General features: G+C 45.7%; 1 protein-coding gene across 32 annotated transcripts in view; it reads left to right on the plus strand.

Annotated features, from left to right (window-relative positions):
• PLCB4 (phospholipase C beta 4) overlaps positions 1 to 19794 on the plus strand; it is a 474866-nt gene that overhangs the window by 77363 nt on the left and 377709 nt on the right. For 30 of the 32 annotated variants that reach the window (XM_060397119.1, XM_060397124.1, XM_060397137.1 and 27 more), the window contains exon 2: positions 3572 to 3683. The gene's annotated coding sequence lies outside the window, so the exon portion shown is untranslated. Of the gene's footprint in view, positions 1 to 3571; positions 3684 to 13301; positions 13465 to 19794 lie in introns of all 32 variants that reach the window. The other 2 variants (XM_060397141.1, XM_060397143.1) reach the window with 1 other exon arrangement.

Raw genomic sequence — 19794 nt, forward strand, 5'->3', positions numbered from 1 at the left:
GGCCTCTGGGCCGGCACAGAACAGCATCCTGTAAAATTACATTAAATTAGAGAACACTTGGGTGGTATTAATAGCATGTTTTGACATTTTTTCATGGCTCAAAGAGCAATAACTGATTATCTACTATAAGCTGTGCACTGGAAATACCTAGGAATGAGCAATTCTTTCTGTCTATATTAATCTTTCTATCCATCTGTTGACCAGTCATTTGATGTATCAAGCAATCAACTAAATGATCTATGGATTCTCTTTCCTTTCTGCCTGTCTGCCCTCCCACCTATTCTGACCTCTCTTCTTCCAAGTTAAGATCTAAACAGGGACTTCCTTGGTGGTGCAGTGGTTAAGACTTTGCCTTACAATACAGGGGTTGAGGGTTTGATCCCTAGTGATCCTGGTCAAGGAACTAAGATCCCACATACATTACGGCCAAAAAAACAAAAAACATAAAACAGAGACAATATTGTAAAAAATTCAATAAAAACTAAAAATGGTCCACACCCCCCCCAACAACCCCCCCCCCAAAAAAAAAAAAAATCTAAGCAAGGCTAGAATCAGAGAGTCTCCTGGCAGTTGAGCTCTGAATACCTTGGTGGCCCAGAACTTCTGCATCTGTTGAAGAAAGGGCTGAGTGCAGTTGGCAGTTTCTGGCACCCGTAGCTCCTGGATCAGAGTGCCTCTGTTTCAGTCCTGGCTTTATCCCTTCCTGTCTTTGTGAACTTGGGCAGAGTATTTAATCTCTCTGTGCCTCAGTTTCCTCATCTGTGAAATTAGGGTCATCATTTTACATACCAGCTGTTTGGAAGCTCAGATGAGGTGATCTCTGTAAATTGCTTAGAACAGTGTGTGGTGCATATTAAGTGACCAGTATTCACCTGGTATTCATTGCTGCCCTGATCTCTGTTGTTTGTGGACCATAGATGCTTGACCTGCCAGTTAGCTCTCCCAGTTTTCTTCTCCCGTCTATCTTCACAAGGCTCAGTCATAGCCTAGTATTGAGACAAGCATGATTACCTTGTGAAAACAGAAGATGAAATGTAACTGGGTATCAGAGGATGAGAAGGGGTTTGCCAGGGAGAGAATGCAGGGGCCATCATAGGCAGAACTGTGTTAGAATGCAGGAGAGGGCTCAGCACGCTTGGTGTACGGCAGTCTGTTGTGGCTGGCATTGAGGATGCTTGTGGGATGATGGAGGTGATGAATGGAGATGAGATCCTGCATCAATATACAGACGGACACTTAGCGCCTCCTGAGACCCTGGCTCTTCAGCACAGTGACTCCCTGCTGTGGGGGACTAGGCACCTGCAATGCCTCGAAAGTGGGCCCTGAGTCTCGGACAGGCTGTGAAGGACTCATGGATGCATTGTGAAACCCTCACCATTTTTCCTCAGGATGCTTGCTTCCCCTTTTCTTAATATTGGTGTTATTTAACCTTAGGACTCACTTATCCATTGGCCAAGCTTTGGGGGATAAGGTGCTCCAGTTTTTATGCTTCTGATTGAATAGCTAAGCAGCTCATCCTAGCACAGAGAGCTCCACGGTGGGTATTGTGAGGCTTCAGGCCTGGGGCTGCTTCTAACCAATAGTGGGACCTTAAAAGCCACTTTCCTTCTCTAGGTCATGTTTCTTTATCTATGAGATAAGAAAGGTGGTTTGGGGGTTCTTAGGCACCCCTTTGGAAGTTTGGTGAAGCTTCTAGGAACCCCTTCAAGTTTTTAAATGCCTCAAATAAGATACACAGAACTACAAAAGAAACTGTTTCATTGAAAGGAAGATATAAAAATAGTAAATAAATTTGGGGTATGATGTACATCTTACTAATGCATTAAGTGGCTTCATAGCTACTGTAAGTTCAAATTATTGATGAGCACAAATGACATTTTGCAATATCTGCAGTAAAAATACCTGGAATTTACATTGAAAACCAACCAACAGGTGCTGTTAATACCAGTATGGTTTGTGATTAATATTTGTGATTAGAGGAAATGTCATACTTCAGTTAGAGGCAAGTGAAAATAATTATGTAATTATTTTTCCCATCCAAATTTATGGAACCTTTGGACCTTTGCACCTTTGGACCATGTATTGGTGATCCATGGAACTCAGGTTACCAATCCTTGGATTTCTAGGATGTTCTTTTGCTGATTCTTTGGCTATCAAATGATGTGATAATCTTAATATTCAATTTCCAAATAAGTGAAAAATGTTAAAATTTCCATTTAATTCGTAAAGCTCCTGTCATCTGTTAGGCGAAGAACCCAGGTGCTTGGGGAGGCCCGGATCTGCGGTGCTGACTGCACTGGTCTCTGGCTCAGCATTGCTCGTGGCAGTTGCTCCAGGCGCTCAGTAATGGCGGCTGTGGAGGTGTAGGCCACGCAGCTGGTCTCATGCACTTAGTGACTCCTGCGCCATTGCTGCCACTGGACGTGCAGGGATAGGGTCCCGTGCGCCTCCGGTCACACCGATCAGCTGATCAGTATATTAATATAACATTGTTAAAGAAAACCTCTTACTTAATATGTGTTGTTGATTCAGGACCCTGAACTCACGGCTCACAGCACTGCGACTCATGCCTGAGTGAAGCTCGTCTAACGCACCAGCATCCCTAAGCCCAGGGACGCTAGGCTGCACGTCAGCACAACGCTCAAGGGCCGTTTTAAGCAGTGAGGTCACCAGTGAGAAGCACAGAACTGTGAAATGACGGCAGTAAATAGACTGGGAGGAATGCTTGTTTATGGTACCAGAGCCGAACCAAGAAGGCAGAGCAGAGCCTTGTTCGACCTTAACTGGAACCATGTGCATTAGGGGCTCAGACCTTTTGCCTCTCCGCACATGTCCACCGAGAGCCACTGCAGGGCTCGCTGTATAATTCTGCTTGGTTGCTTTTGTCTCTGAGTAGTGTGCAGGGCCTTAACTCCTTGACCAGGGATCGCATCCCTGCCCCTGCAGTGGGAGTGTGGAGTCCTAACCAGGGGGCCTTCAGGGACTTCCCACACTGCCTGAGTTGTTTTTGCGGTTGCACGTGAACGTTAGTGAGTAGGTGCCTTTGCAGTCCTGGGGATTGACCGTTCACGCCAGTATTTCTTTCTGGACCTGAGGTCTAGTTGTGACGCTGCCACTCTGTCTGTCTGATCTTGGTTTAGTTATTTTACGACTCTGGATCTCTGTTTTGTTCCTCATAAAGCAAAGATGTGGGGATAGATCAGTCGCGGTAGATTTCTTTTTTAAATAGCTGAAGTAACTTCATTCATGTAAAAGCTCAGATCGTTGGCTTCCTGCCTCCCCCACAGCTCTTCTCTTCCACCAGTTTTATCAAGAACATACAGAGAACCATTAGGTTAGATTTCCCCTTTAATTCATTTGACAAATATTTTATTCATTTGACAAATATTTATTGAGCTTGACAATATTCTGGATGCTGTTCTTATACCAAATTCACTAAAAAAATGATTAGAACCATTTGTAAATGGCCTGCAAATCACTTTTATTTGTAATTCTTAAATAGGTTTTCATCTTCTAACCTCTCTTACTATCAAATGGTCCAAATAATCTTTCAAATTCACTGTTTTTTCAGATTCATCAGATTCACTGAGGAGCACTGTTCAGGCTTCACTCACCCTGGTCTGGGAATCCTTCATCTCTGAGATTAGAACCAAAAACACCCTCCTTGGTGGTCGCATCTGAAGGTAGGTCATTTGGAAAGCAGGGCCACCACCCACAAGCTAAACCCGTTTAAGGTAACACCCAGTATTTTCCTGGGCATCCCTCATTTTGGGGGTTGTGCTTAACTTCTCTACTAGAAGGTCATGATGATGGGGATGCCTTTTCCTTCTGGTGGATTCATTTCAAAATCTATGTGTTCAAGAGCAGCAAAATAATGTAGGAGTATGTATTAACAATCTTGAAGTCCCCTTCTGCTAGTTTTAAAGAACATTATAATTTTTACATGTGGCAGTTGATGTGTGATTTTCCTTAGTTATCTGTGCATGAAAACTAAAAGCACAATTCGTTAAGATTATAACTAGTTCTTCAAAGGAGAGTCATTCCTCTAAGAGGAAAGAAGGGCATTGCCAGTAGATTTGGATCAGTTGATTTTCATCTAGGGAATGTATTTTAATCATAAGATCTTCAGATTTATCAGAACAGTGTTAATCTTTAGTGAGGGAATATTTCATCACTGGCATTTTTGTCCTTTAGAGGAAAAAAAAAACAGTATTTTTCTCTGAAATGTCTTTTTAATTATGAAATGATGAGTTGAATTATTTCTATTTTTGTACTAAGAACTGGCTTAAGGAAGGCATGGAGATGTGTGGTAGCTTCAGTTTTAATTCGATATGGATTATTTCATGTTGACAATCGTAGGTTTTAATAAATCTGTTGATGTTCAGATAGTTGGGGCAAAAGGACATGGTCTGCAAGGGAACCCATTCCAGCCGATACCTTGGTGGCTCCGGTGAGCCCTGTTTTTCATCACGCAGGCTCTGTACATTCCCCTTCTCACTGGCTCTAGACTTGACCATGCAGCTCGCTTTGGTCAACAGGACATTAGCAGGATATAAGCAGTGGTTTGGTGAACACTGGGACATTAGGCCTTGTCCTCTTGGAATGTTCCTTGGTGCTGTAGAAAAGCTTACACTGGACTCTTAAATGATTGGCTATGTGGCGAGAAACCCTGAAGGATGAGGCCGTCTTGAATGTTCCAGCCCCAGTCCACCTTCTAACTGAATGTCGCCTATGGAGTGACCTCACCAACACCATGTTGAATAAAACTGCTCAGCTGAGCCCACCCAATCCAGTGAATTGTAAGAAACAATCAATTATTGTTGTCTTAAGTCACTGAGTTTTGCCGTGGTTAGTTACATTGCAGTTGATAACAGAAATTATGCCCTACTTAAAAAAATTGTCCAAAGGGATATTATTCTGTGAATGCTCATAGAAGACAGTGTTCATTTCATAATGCTATGATGTTGTAATGCCACTGGAAGTACCGTGAGCAAGCGTAGGCATGTGTATGTGTGTGTGAACTAATGTGGGATCCTTTCTTCCACCATTGCAACTGAGTGTTATACATGCGATATTTTTATTTTCACGAAGGATATACCTGAAGAAGATACCTTAGAAAGTAATCACTCTCTTATTCATTCATGTTATGGAAGGTACTGAGAAGTATAAAGCGAAGAGCCATTACCTAGAGTCCCACCACCCAGAGGCCAACTTTGGGAAGTTTTCATTTTGTAACAATTGTTAACATAGTAAAAAGCTTTCCTTGATTTTTCTTTGAAATTCTAGTATATAAATTATATCCATTGAGAGTGTAGACGCTCTAATATTCTTATACAAGTGGTTTTAAACACGTGCTTTGATCTAAATTAGTATGTATAACTTGGCTTAAACTTATAATTGCTATAAAATAAGTTAATATCTAACTTTTTAGTAAGTGCCACTGTATAAATTTACTGTCTTTCTTCCTCTTCCTTCTTGACCTTGAAACTCAGATGAAATATCATAGAAAGCATGATTTCCTCCTTCATGTTGGAGGAAACTGAAAGGAAACTATCTTTGAGATAGTCTGCCCCAAGGATACAAAATTAGAGCCTTCCTCTGGGTTTGCATCCTCCCCCTTCTGTTTCCAGCACCCACAATATTCTGAGTTCTTTGTGCTTAAGAGAAAAACTAGGAAGACCCTTTCATGATCCAAATAGTCCTTCTAAGAGGCTTATTGTACTCTCAGGTGTTGCATTTCATTACAGAAGGTGCGTTTGTTATGAAGCAAAAGAGCGTTTGAATGCCTTCTTACCATCTTCTTCCCTCTATGCTCCTCTCTGATCCCTTCCACCCTCCTTCCAAGCTTTCTGTTTGCTTGTCGTGTTTCCAAATATTAGTAAGTTGAGGTCTTGTTCACCTGTCAGAAGTCTTGCCCATGACCTATGGTTGGGATGATTTTTTCCATTATTTTAAATATGAGAGTTAGAAGCATTCATTCAAGGTACTGCATGCCTAGCACTGCATGTTTTTCCCCCTCAATAATCAGTTTATGGAAGTGTGAGATCTGGTGGCTTCTGCCACTGAGTAGGTAAGTCCGGATGTAGGATGGAATAGAGTCATTTTGAACTGCAAAATTTTAGATCATTATATTGTTTCATTTCAAGATATTAAGGTAGGAAGGGGTTGTTGAAATGATATAGATAGTGCAACCCTACCGTTCCTTTTTTTTGTCTGTTTAACAAACCAAAGGTGAGGGCCATTCTTTAATTCAATCACTTGATCACTGTTTATGGGATGCCCTAGGTTTGCCTCTCTCGGAGCTGCTGTTGGGTGTGGGAAGTGAGGAAGTGAAATGATTAGCTCAGTGACACAGATGGAGTTTCAGCAGCATCAGAACTTCAAAACAGGCCTCCATTTCTTGGAGGTGTTACTTTATAACAAGTTTCCAGTCTTGATTTTTTTTTTTAAATTGGTATTTCCTGTAGTGGAATACAATGACAGACAGTCCATAGATGTTTATACAAGATTTATGAGTTTTAGAATAATTGACTATATGTTGTCAAAGCTAGAAAATTTGACTTATATATGTATAACTGAATCACTTAGCTGCATGTCAGAAATTAACACAGCATTGTAAATCAACTACACCTCAATAAAATAAATTTAAAAAATTAAGTTATTTTCTTTATGGTGATACAAAGGTGTTTTTTGCTTTTTCTGAATTCAGTTCAGTTCAGTTCAGTTCAGTCACTCAGTCGTGTCTGACTCTTTGCAACCCCATGAATCGCAGCACGCCAAGGCTCCCTGTCCATCACTATCTCCCAGAGTTCACTCAAACTCATGTCCATCGAGTCGGTGATGCCATCCAGCCATCTCATCCTCTGTTGTCCCCTTTTCCTCCTGCCCCCAATCCCTCCCAGCATCAGAGTCTTTTCCAATGAGTCGACTCTTCGCATGAGGTGGCCAAAGTACTGGAGTTTCAGCTTCAGCATCGTTCCTTCCAAAGAACACCCAGGGCTAATCTCCTTTAGAATGGACTGGTTGGATCTCCTTGCAGTCCAAGGGACTCTCAAGAATCTTCTCCAACACCACTGTTCAAAATCATCAATTCTTTGGCGCTCAGCTTTCCTCACAGTCCAACTCTCACATCCATACATGACCACTGGAAAAACCATAGCCTTGACTAGACGGACCTTTGTTGGCAAAGTAATGTCTCTGCTTTTCAATATGCTATCTAGGTTGGTCATAACTTTTCTGAGTTACCCATGTTTAAAAAATCAAACTTAAAGAGTGTAATTTTGTGTCAGTCCCCTGCTAGGTTGCATGACCTATGTCCCTTTTACTGCTGAAAGTTTTTAGCAAACTTCAAAGCTGATTAAGAAACTTAAATGTCTTCTTATTTGAGTTCATTGGACAGATGAAGAAAGCACGGCCTGGGGAGGTTACTTGCTGACGTTCATAGAGCAAGTTCAGCGCCAAGAGACTTAGACGTTCCATTGTTTGACTTGAAATACAGTACATTTTTCCTTGGGTGTGGAGTCATTGCTGGCAGAGCGGGTACCACACACACGTGCACACACATGCACAGCCACACACACACGTCCACACTCTCACATGTTCTTCATGGCGAATCCATTTTCAGAGGCGTGGGTTGTGCACTAATTCTCCCAAAGCTACTCTGAGATGAGGATGGGGTGCACCTGCCTGTCCGGCGGTCCCGGGAGGCACCAGTGGGGGGCACGTGAGACACGGAGGAGATGGGCGATAGCGTGCGGGGCAGGCAGAGCCCACTGGGGCAGCATGGCCTCCTGCCACGGAGCACTGTCTTTGCAGAAAGAAAGAAAGGCAAGTTAAGTCGCTCAGTCGTGTCCGACTCTTGGTGACCTCGTGGACGGTAAGCCTACCAGGCTCCACAGTCCATGGGATTTTCCAGGCAAGAATACTGCAGTGGGCTGCCATTTCCTTCTCCAGGGGATCTTCCCAACCCAGGGATTGAACCCGGGTCTCCTGCATTGCAGACAGACGCTTTAACCATCTGAGCCACCAGGGAAGCTGTCTTTGTCTTTGCAGAGGGTGTAGCATAAGTTCCCAGCGGCCCCCTGCAGGGGTGACAAGCAGGACGGTCTGTGTCCCTGTCCTTCTTGAAGGTCTTCCTCATAGGAACGTGATGGAAGGCCCAGGGGCAGAGCCTCCTGCCCTAGAGGCAGGCCTTGTGGGTGCGTGTGGGAGCTGAGCACCTGGAGAAGAGGGAGCGGGGTGCCTGTGGAGGGGCCAGGTCTACAGGCCCCGGGGAGGACTGGGCTGTGAGCGCAGGTCTACACGCAGCGCGGCTCTGACAGGGGCCGGGTCTCCGCTCTTCTCTGTTCTTCCATCTGTGCCCCCGGGGGCGTGGAGGAAGAGGACGGCACTGGGCAGTACGTGTCCCTGTGACTCCGGCGGCACTGGGCAGCCTCTGTTCCCCTCAATGCCAGCCCCCCTCCACCTGCTCCTGCCTGCAGATGGAGCATTAGATGCTGTGTTGCTGGACTTCCTTGCCCTCTGGTGTCCGGATGGATCCGGGCATGAGGAGGCTGTAGAGGCGATGGGAGAGCACCGTGAAGTCAGTCTCTGGCCCCCGGGTCTCTTCTTGCCGTAAGGCTGGTGGTTTTCTCCGTCGCCCTCTTGGAAGCCCCAGTGTGCTGGGCCGCCCCTCCCGCAGCCGCAGCTCTTTCTTGGGTCCCCGTGGCTCTGTCCGCTTGGCCGCTGGCCGTCGTGTTCCCTGATTGCTTCCCCCGGCCCCACCACACCCGGTAAATAATCCCTTACTGCTGAGGGTCCGACGTGACTGAGCGACTTCACTTTCACTTTTCACTTTCATGCACTGGAGAAGGAAATGGCAACCCACTCCAGTGTTCTTGCCTGGAGAATCCCAGGGACGGGGGAGCCTGGTGGGCTGCCATCTCTGGGGTCGCACAGAATCAGACACGACTGAAGCGACTTAGCAGCAGCAGCAGCAGCATGTCCTCAGTGTCTCCTGTGTGTGTTCCATCTGTTTCCTGCTGGGCTTGGCTGAAACACTGGTTTGAAGAGTTTGCTCTCCAGACAGAATTGAATGAGATGAAACAGCTAGAGATGGTCTGAAGATATAAGATAATGAAGTGTAAATTGTACTTAGCCGTAAGGACACTCAGCATGAGGGATACGTTAACAAAAGAAGGGGTGCTTATGAAAGAAGACTGTTTTGGAGGGCTGTCTTAGGTTGTAATTGATGAACTTTTGTTTTTTTTTTTTTTTTTTTGGTCTACTCTATGGGTAGCTTGGGGGCAGGAGGAGAAGGGGACGACCGAGGATGAGATGGCTGGATGGCATCACCGACTCGATGGGCGTGAGTCTGAGTGAACTCCGGGAGTTGGTGATGGACAGGGAGGCCTGGCGTGCTGCGATTCATGGGGTCGCAAAGAGTCGGACACGACTGAGTGACTGAACTGAACTGAACTGATGGGTAGCTCAGTTTCAGTTGTGACTGGAAAATTAGAAGTCCTGCCTTATTGTGATCATGTATGTAGTTAATTATAATGTATTTGACCCTGTAAGGTGGAATAATAGATATTTCAGAGAGACAGAAGAGTGAAGTGGATATGCCTATCTGGAAATTTCAGAGGTTTCTCTCATGTATTTTAATTTTAGATAAGTAAGTCAATTCCTCCTAATTGCTTATATTTCTCATCCCTCTAATGGGTTATAATCCAGTTTTTGGAAGATTTTTAAAAAAGCTGATGTGAAAGGCATTTCAAGCTGCTTAGAATAAAGTACTGTAGCAACAGAAAGCACTGATTTTGTACTTATTTACAGAGGCCCCCTGTGAGTCAGGCATTTAGCTAAGCACCATGGAGTCAGTAATGAATAGTTTTTGATCACTGCTTTCAAGGAAATCACAACATAGTTTGGAAAATAGACTTCAAACAAATAATTATAATAAATATTTTAAGTATTATAAGTGTCTACAGGGTATTATGTATGTCTAAATGAGGGTGTAGTTAAGCTTGTGAGTGTCAGATATGTCTTCATGGAACAAGTAACATTGAGTTGGGTCTCGAAGGATAATAGTTTCCCAGGGAAAGAAAGGGGGGATGGTATGAAAGAAGGTATGGAATTTCCTGGTAGGTTGGAGAATCAGTGAGGCATATGATTATTTGGCCAAAATGCTGGCTGCCTCTGAAGGAGTGCCTGTGCTTGAGGCCAAGGGAGAGAATAGCAATCTGATCCATAAAACGTATCACTTAAGATAATGCAGAAGGCACACAAACTTTAAACATGAGCAATGAAGACAAAAAAGAAATAATGTCTTTAAGAACCTTTGGACATTGAAATATTGCTAGATCTCATGGAGCACATGTTCTAAATACTGAGCAATGCATACTTCTAATTCATGAGCATCTCAAAGGAAGGGGAGCAACCCATTGGTACCTTCGATCATTATGTTACTTTGCTCAGATTTCTGTGCATTTACACCAGATTTATCACCATATAATTACTTTCTATCAGTTTAGAATTATGTAAAGTAAGGAAATATGGTGGATTGCCTTTTCAGTTGCTAAGGATTATGTTAGCATCCATATTTCATGCACCTGTTTGGGAGAACATATCTGACATCCTTACTATAAGAGACAGTTGAGCCTTCTTCCTTCTAATTATTCTAGTCCCTAAAACTTTAGGATCAGTAAGCTTGATGTCCTAAGGTAGGGACTTGGTGACAACTATTTTATCAACATCAGACTTTCAGACACAGTGAATTTCCAAGTGCTGCTTACTACACAGGACACTGATAAACAAGAATGCTTCTGCAGAGGCGTGAACAAAATGGTATAACACATGGGTATTAGAGCAAAAGCCTTTGTGAACAGAAAGCTTTTAATCTGCTCATAGTCAAGGTCATTTTATTGTCAGGAAATTGAAGTTCATGAATTATAGACACAGGAACAAAGTCCGATCAAGTGTCATAGAACTAGAGAGGAGAAGCCCAGAATTAAGTGTAAATTCCCCTGTCCTGCAGGGACTGCATCTCTGCTTTATTCTTTCCTTATCCTGTTTGGTACCTTGTTCTATTTCTGCTTTAGTTATCTCTTGCTTTGTAACAAATTACCTCAAAACTTATTGGCTTAAAACAACCACCACCATTTAATATCCCTCAGAAGTCTGTAGGCTAACTGGGCTCAGCTGGGGGTGGTTCTTCTGCTCCAAATGGTGTTGCTGGGGCTGAGGTTCTCTGCAGGTTATCTGCTGGGGCTGTAATTCTCTGCAGGTTCAGATGAGTCAGGGACCCTGGCTGACACTCCCACACGGCAGGCAGTTGGTGCTGGCTGTGGACTCGGAGTCCCGCTGGGATGCCAGTGGACCCCTTGGATCTCTTTCATGTTGGTCTTGTCCCTGTGGCTTGGGCTTCTCTCAGCCTGGGGGCTTGATTACAAGAGTGGGCATTACAAATATGCAAAAGCAAAAGTTACTAGGCGCTTGAAGGCCAGGGCTCAGAAATCCTAGATGACCATCCCCATAGCATTTTGTTGGTTAAAATATTCCCATGCCTGGAAAGGGGAAATAGACTTGGGAAAAGTGACAATTTACAGGGTTTTTTTTTTTTTTTTTCCTTTCTTTTTTGTACGTGACTCAATATGGCACCCAATTGCAGTACTCTTGCCTGGAAAATCCCCTGGACAGAGGAGCCTGGTAGGCTACAGTCCATGGGGTCGCTAAGAGTCTGACACGACTGAGCAACTTCACTTTCACTTTTCACTTTCATGCACTGGAGAAGGAAATGGCAACCCACTCCAGTGTTCTTGCCTGGAGAAGCCCAGGGATGGGGGATCCTGGTGGGCTGCCATCTATGGGGTTGCACAGAGTTGGACACGACTGGAGCGACTTAGCAGCAGCAGCAACAATATGACCAACGTGTCCCTCAGGCCCCAGTCTTCACGCAGTTTAGTTCAGTGTTCATCAGTAATTGGATGTAGCCTCTGTGTCTGCCTTGTGTCTTCCCTTGTGGCTTTTGGGTCTTCCCTCCAAAATCACTGCAGATGGTGACTGCAGCCATGAAATTAAAAGACGCTTACTCCTTGGAAGGAAAGTTATGACCAACCTAGATAGCATATTCAAAAGCAAAGACATTATTTTGCCAACAAAGGTCCGTCTAGTCAAGGCTATGGTTTTCCAGTGGTCATGTATGGATGTGAGAGTTGGACTGTGAAGAAAGCTGAGTGCCAAATAATTGATGCTTTTGAACGGTGGTGTTGGAGAAGACTCTTGGACTGCAAGGAGTCCAAGGAGTCCCTTGGACTGCAAGGAGATCCAACCAGTCCATTCTGAAGAAGATCAGCCCTGGGATTTCTTTGGAAGGAATGATGCTGAAGCTGAAACTCCAGTACTTTGGCCACCTCATGCGAAGAGTTGATTCATTGGAAAAGACTCTGATGCTAGGAGGGATTTGGGGGCAGGAGGAGAAGGGGATGACCGAGGATGAGATGGCTGGATGGCATCACCGACTTGATGGCCTTGAGTCTGAGTGAACTCCAGGAGTTGATGATGGACAGGGAGGCCTGGCGTGCTGCAGTTCATGGGGTCGCAAAGAGTCGGACACGACTGAGCGACTGAACTGAACTTGTGGCTCAGCTGGTAAAGAATCCGCCTGAAATGCAGGAGACCTGAGTTCGATCCCTGGTTCGGAAGATCCTCTGGAGCAGGGAGAGGCTACCCACTGCAGTATTCTGGCCTGGAGAATACCATGGACTGTATAGTTCATGGGGTCACAAAGAGTCGGACACGACCGAGCGACTTTGACCTCACTTCACTTTACTTCTGTGTCTGCGGCCTCTATGTCAGCGTCAAATGCTCCCAAGTTCAGATGCTTCCAAGAGACACTCGTTGGCTGCTGGTTGTCCACTCACCTGTGGGTTGAGACGCCCAAGTCTTGTGTTACTGAGGATTCTGTTTGAGGGGCCAGGGTAGGGGGATTATGTCATGAGAAGTGTGGGAGGAGTAGGCAGTGGCCGCTGAGCATTAGTGGGATTTGGAGGAACTCGCAGATCCCATCCGTTCTGCCGAGGCTAGAGAGTTCTTTCCTTTCCACGTCCCAGAAGAGCTCTGCTGGATCTGGCTGCTGATCTCTTGCGTCATCCTCGCCTTGCTTTGCTTTATTGTTTGTTGCTCCTGTGAACCACCCTCCCTCCTGCCCTGTGTCCTTCTGTGTCCTGTCCACGGACAGGAGGCCTCTCCTCTCTTCCCACCTGTCAGGGGTAAGTCACCTTCTGACTTACCCTTCAGACCTCAGCCAAGTGTCACTTCCACAGGGGAGCGTGGAATCTCTTGGACCGCATCTCATCCCTGTTCCATCTGTGTTTCCTTCATCGCACTGATCAGAGTTTGTCATCTGGGGCCTGTGTGGCTGCTCGATCACCATCTGCCTCGCACTGTGCGCTTTAGAGGTGAAGGCCCGTGTTTGCACTCCTCAAGGTGAGTGGCTGCGTGGGACTCTGATGTGGTGCTGTTGGTTGTTTGTGGTTTGAGTGACTTGAAAGTTAGAAGCAGTTGCCTTGCAAAGGTAAGGAGTAAGTAGAGAGGATCTTTGTCTTGAGGAGAGAAGTTAAGAGCAACCTGCTTTGGGTACTACAGGGACATCCTTTCTCAGGAAGCCCCCACCGCCCCATGATGTTGAGGAGTCACTGAAGTCCTGTCATTAAGAACATAGTGGTGGACTTCCCTGGTGGTCCAGTGGTTAAGAATGTGCCTGCCAATGCAGGGGAAACGGGTTCGATCCCTGGTCTGGGAAGATTCCACATGCGAGGCAGCTAAGCCTGTGTGCCAAACTCCTGAGCCTCGCATACCCTAGAGCCCGTGCTCACAATGAGAGCCCAGCACTGCAGTGAAGAGCAGCGGCTGCTGTCTGCAACCAGAGAGCCCGTGCCCAGCGAAGACCCCACACCACCGAGAAGGCCGTGACAACAACAGCAGCAAAGACGATGCTGGTAGAGGCTCTGTGGTAGTTTCTGGAATGTAGCAGGAATGCCTGCCTAAAAATAGACAATAAGTGCCTAATTAAAAGCCAGCTTCGTTATTCTTTTTTGCTTCCAGCCTCCTGTGGCCCCAGTTCCATACACAGAGGTCTCAGTGGGCAAACTTGGTGCCTGTGGGGCCAGGACGGCTTATCCCATTCCTGCTGACTCTCCCATGAGGCCAGGGTCCTGTACGTCCTGTACGTCAAAGACCAGTTAGATGACAGCTTGGGATGAGATTTGCCTGTGGGCGTAATCTTGAGAAAACCACAGCTGTAACTTTTTGTCCAATTCTGTCGCATACCATCTAAAAACAAAGTGAATGTGGATGAATCAAAATGGCAGAAGAGAAATAGAAAGAGTAAGAAATCACTGAGATTCTGTTTTACTCAAAGATTCTGTATACTATGAATTGTAGGGTTTTTCAGTTCCACACTTTCAGAGATTAAGATGGAGGGTAATATTGTTTCAGTTAATTTATTTCACTGGAATAACTTAGTTCAGTAAATACGTATTGAATATTTGTGTGTTAGTGGAGGGTGTAAGAACAAATACAAGTTGGTCCATGACCTTGAAGTTTACACCTACCACAGAAACATGGTATGTGTCCGTGCCGCTAGGTCCTCATAAGGAAGCTGTCCATAAAGAGGGCTGGATAGGACCTGATTAGGGGCTGCGGTAGCTGTGAATGTCTTTATAGGGTGAGCATGGCGATCTGATCTCCACGGTTGAGTAGATTTAGGACAGTTTGCACAGAAGGGAGGGCACTATAGACTGGGAAAGCGCCGTGTGTGAAAGTTAAGGGCGAGAGAAGGAGCAGGAAGGCCCTGTCACTCTCTAAGGGCAGTGAGTGCCTGTGCGTAGGGACGAGAAGTTAGAGGACAGACGGCTGTGGAGGGACCCCAGCTTTTGGGTGAGACCCTCGAAGGCCAAGTTAAGTGAGTGATGGTCGCTCAGTTGTGTCTGACCCTCTGCAAGCCCATGGACTATAGCCCGCGAGGCTCCTCTGTACATGGGACTCTCCAGGCCAGATACTGGAGTGGGTTGCCATTCCCTTCTCCAGGGGATCTTTCCCATCCAGCGACGGAACCCAGGTCTCCTGCACTGCTGGCAGATTCTTTACCATCTGAGCCACCAGGAAATCCTAGGAGGCCAGGTTACAGGCACTGAATACTTGCGAGCAGGGGAAGTCACATAAAAAAAATCAGTGCTTTCAGAACATTATTTTGATGATAGTTGTCAAGGGGTTTTGATGAGGGAGAGTCTGAAGCCAACGAGACTGCCTGGAAGGCTGTAGTACTGGCATCACAGCGGTGGGGTGGTACAGAGGGGCTGGAGAAACGGAGAAGAAGGGAAGCGAACAAAACAGGGCTCACCTCCCACACTGCTGGTAGGAATGTAAATTGGCGCAGCCACTATGGAGAACAGTATGGAGGTTCCTTAAAAATCTAAAAATGGAGCTGCCATATAATCCTGCAGTCCCACTCCTAGACATATATCCAGAAAAGAGGAAACTCTAAATTCAAGAAGATACATGCACCCTGATGCTCACAGCAGCACTCTTTGTCCACAACAGCCAAGACATGGAAGCCAGCTAAATGCCCATCAACAGATGAATGGATAAAGAAGATGTGGGACATATAAATGGTTAATATGTATAATGTATATGCATTATACACACACACACACATATATATAAAAGAATATTGCTCAGCCATAAAACAATGACATGTCATTTGCAGCAGTATTGATGGACTAGATTATCATACTAAGTGAAGGAAGTCAGGAAGAGAGAGACAAATATCATGTGATATCACTCCTATGTGAAATCTGAAATAATAATACAAATCAAATTTACAAAATAGAAACAGATTCAGGCATAGAAAATATGTGGTTACCAAAGGGGAAGGGGGGTTGAGGGGTAAATTAGAAGTTTGGGATTAGCAAATACACACGGCTGTGTATAAAACAGATAAACAACAAGGACCTACTGCACAGCGCAGGGAACTGCAGTCAACATCTTGTGATAACCTGCAATGGAAAAGAATCTAAAGACACACACACACACACACACACACACACACACACGTCTGTATAACGGAACCACTTTGCAGTATACCTGAAACATTGTAAATCAAGTATACTTCAGTAAAATTAAAAAAATACAATGCTGCACTCTTACGGAAGAATAGAGTTCAGAGGAAGCACTGGTAGTTCCACGTCTGGATTCCCAGTGGAGAAGACAAGGAAGCAGCAAAGGGATGCTGAGCCTGGGTGAATGGAAACTTAGCTCCACAGTCTCCAAGACCAAGGCTGGGGATGGATGCTCAGGTGGCATGGACCAGAGAAATGAGGTGTCTGACAGCGGTGGCAGGTAACTGGGTGTAGTTGAAAGATAAAGGCTGGGGATATAAATTAGCACATCAGCAGAACCTGGGGACTGAATAAATCCTCAGAATGCAAACGTAGATTTGTACCAGATATTTAAATAGGTAAATAAATGACTTGTATAGTGAAACCTTCAAATACGGACATCTAGTCGACCAGTGAGTTACTGGTTGGTGTAGAAAGCACCCCTGGTTTCCCAGTGTGTGTCGCCTCCTCCCTCTGGTCCGCCCCCTCAGCCTGGGGTCGGCGTCCCCCTCAGCCTGGGGTCGGCGCCCCCCTCAGCCCGGGGTCGGCGCCCCCCTCAGCCCGGGGTCGGCGCCCCCCTCAGCCCGGGGTCGGCGCCCCCCTCAGCCCGGGGTCGGCACTGGCACTGGCCCTTTGGCCCGGCTCGCCTGTGTCCTCAGCCGACGGCAGCCTCGGTCCACACGGCAGCCCAGGTGAGCCTTTCTGTCGGGTCCGCGGCTCTGCTCCTGGCCTGCAGGGGCTCCCGGCTGCACGCGGAGCAGGGGCCGGAAGCCTTGGGGGCGTGGGCCGCCGGGGGCCTCTCCTGGGGCTGCTTCCCGCGCTCGCGCCGTGCCCTCCCCTTGCTGCTGCCGCTCCCCACGTTCGTGGGCATGCTGACCCCGCGGCCTCCGCGTGTTTCCCCTTGGCTCGGAACGCTTGTCTCCTCGGTGTCTGTAGGACTTGTTCCCTTGCCTCCTCCAGGCCTTCGCTAGCTGGGCCTTACTTGCCCTCCCGTTGAACGTGGTCGCCCCTGCACTTCCGGTCCAGGCTGCTGCCCTCCTTCAGCCCCCGCCCCGTCCCATGCTGTTTGCTTACCTGTGTGCTGTCGTCCACAGAGCGGTGTTCAGGGGAGCAGGGATTTCTTCCTGTATCACTCTCCGTGACATCCTCAGTGCCTGCATAGGGAAGGGACTCAGTAATCACTTGTTAGGCAAATGAACAAAATTCTGATAGAAGCTGCTTTTTCCAGAGGAATTGTGACATCTTTGAAATCAACTGTCAGTAATTTTTATCTTCGTATCAGTGCTCCGTAAATGTTGAGTAAGTGGATAGAACCTAAAATGTAAAAATGCTATCTCACTTTATCTAGTTCCAGAAATTTCCATTGCAAAATGGAACCTTTAAATGGTGGTGCATAGATGGGGTGTGGAGGAATAGTTTTGCTTCATTTAGCTGACCTTCCACTTGGGCTTCAGAATTCACATAGCAGTTTGGCAATTCTTTCGTTATTCCTGTGATTATTAATTGGATGCTATTTCAATATTTGGCCCCTAAACTCTCAGCTGATGTTTTAGGAGATTATACTATACAGGGTGCAGAAATTGCTGGGGCTGACTGCATCTGTTCATGGCCAAGTAAGGAATAGCATTGGCAAGGAACACAGGGTGAATTCAGTTGTGCCTCTGGGAGTCACAGTGGAGATGGTTCATGGTCTCTGGGAAACAGCTGCCTGGGCTTCCTTCCGCAGAAGAGATCTTGATTTGGTTACCTGATGGGTGCTTTATATAAATAAACAACCTTGAGAGACTGGGGTGGTGGGGGGGCTGGTTAAAAAGAGAAAGGAAGAACCATGTGCAGAAATTGCTCTTTATTTGGGAGCATTGACTTGAGAGATCCCTCCAAAGTTTGCTTTTGTTTTATTTGGTATCACTTTCATCTGTTCCCAGGAGATGCAGTTGTCTTTGGAAGGAATGCATGCAGGAAAATAGGCTGTAGGAGGCAGAAATGAATTCTTGAAAGTTTAACAAGCTTCTGAAGGACTGAGCAGCTCCGAGAAGCTGGCTGTTAACCATGTCTTGAAGCTTGAGATTTGGGAGAAGCCAACTATGGTGTTCCCTGACACCAAGATTGATGTGGTTTGTTGATGATATGACTAAAGGGCCAGGTTCTCATTTGTATTTCTAGGTAGGGCTTTTTAAGAGAGTTCAGACCCTAGGGAAATATGGCACAAAGGAACTTGGAAAACAGCAGCAGCAGATTATGCCTTTGCTTACCTTGAGGGTTAAAATGATTCACAAAAATTGTTTTGGGTTTTTCTGGCTGGTGAGAACACTGTAAGTCCTTGTTTTCAATATACTGTCTATAAAGGGTCAAGTCTGTCAGTTGGCCAGATGTTTAAATCAGTGTTCCTGCTGCTGCTGCTGCTAAGTCGCTTCAGTTGTGTCCGACTCTGTGCAACCCCATAGACAGCAGCCCACCCGGCTCTGCCGTCCTTGGGATTCTCCAGGCAAGAACATTGGAGTGGGTTGCCATTTCCTTCTCCAATGCATGAAAGTAAAAAGTGAAAGTGAAGTCACTCAGTTGCGTCCGACTCTCTGCGACCTCATGGACTGCAGCCTACCAGGCTTCTCTGTCCATGGGATTTTCCAGGCAAGAGTACTGGAGTGGGGTGCCACTGCCTTCTCTGTTCCTAGCTCTGCCTAAAAGTGCCAGAGGTATACTGGGTGTTTGGTCTGGGGTCAAAAGACACGTGAGAAGAAATATCAGAGACCAGCCTTTTTTGGTTTTAAAGTCTTATCTGTGTTTGCACTCATTTCTGTCCTAACTGAAAAGGACAACTCATGGGGTAACTGAGAAAGTGAACTTGGTGTCCAAGATGAAAGTGAGTGAGAAACAAAATGTTTCTCTGGAGAGTTTTGTGATGAGAAGCAGGAAATCTGACTCCATGGAGCTCCAAAGAAAGTCCTGCCTATATCTCTGTTTTTCCATTGAAAAGGTCACATCTTTACGTAGCACAATTCTTGGAGTGAGTCCTTCACTTTCATCAAACGAGTTAACACGTTTATATCCAAAAAATAAAAGATGTATTTCCATCACAGTTTCTTTGATTAGGAAAAGAAAGACGCCACTGCGTCCTGAGTTTTGTTTTTTGTTTTTTCCTGATTGTCTTTTGTATTTTTGACAAGTGCCCTAACTTCAGTAATCTGGGTTTTAATTCTGAATTCATAATGATCGCTCTTACTCAACTGATAAGATTATCAAGGTTCTTGTTTTCTTCCTCTGTTTACCTAGTGTTTGTAATTATCTTTCATTGAGGTTGAACAGGGGAGAAAATCAAGCAAAAATCACTCGTTTTATTCAGTAGCCCATCCTGCTTGTTGATTTCTCCATCCATCAACCCGTCAATTCAGCCATCCATCTATCCATCGACTCATCTGTCCATCCATTCATTTATCCATCCATACATGCATACATACATCCACCCATCCACCCATATATCCATCCATCCATTCATCTAGCCACACATGAACTCAACTTACGTCCATTGATCATATACTATGAACCAGGCAACCTAGGATCTCTCGCATGAAGGAGAGTAGACCAGGTGATAAGCATTTATCGTGGAAAACTGTTAACAATCAGGTAAATTCAATCATGGGAAGATCTTACCACCTGTTTT

Source organism: Ovis aries, chromosome 13, assembly GCF_016772045.2.
Source record: "Ovis aries strain OAR_USU_Benz2616 breed Rambouillet chromosome 13, ARS-UI_Ramb_v3.0, whole genome shotgun sequence".
Taxonomy (NCBI): Eukaryota; Metazoa; Chordata; class Mammalia; order Artiodactyla; family Bovidae; genus Ovis; species Ovis aries.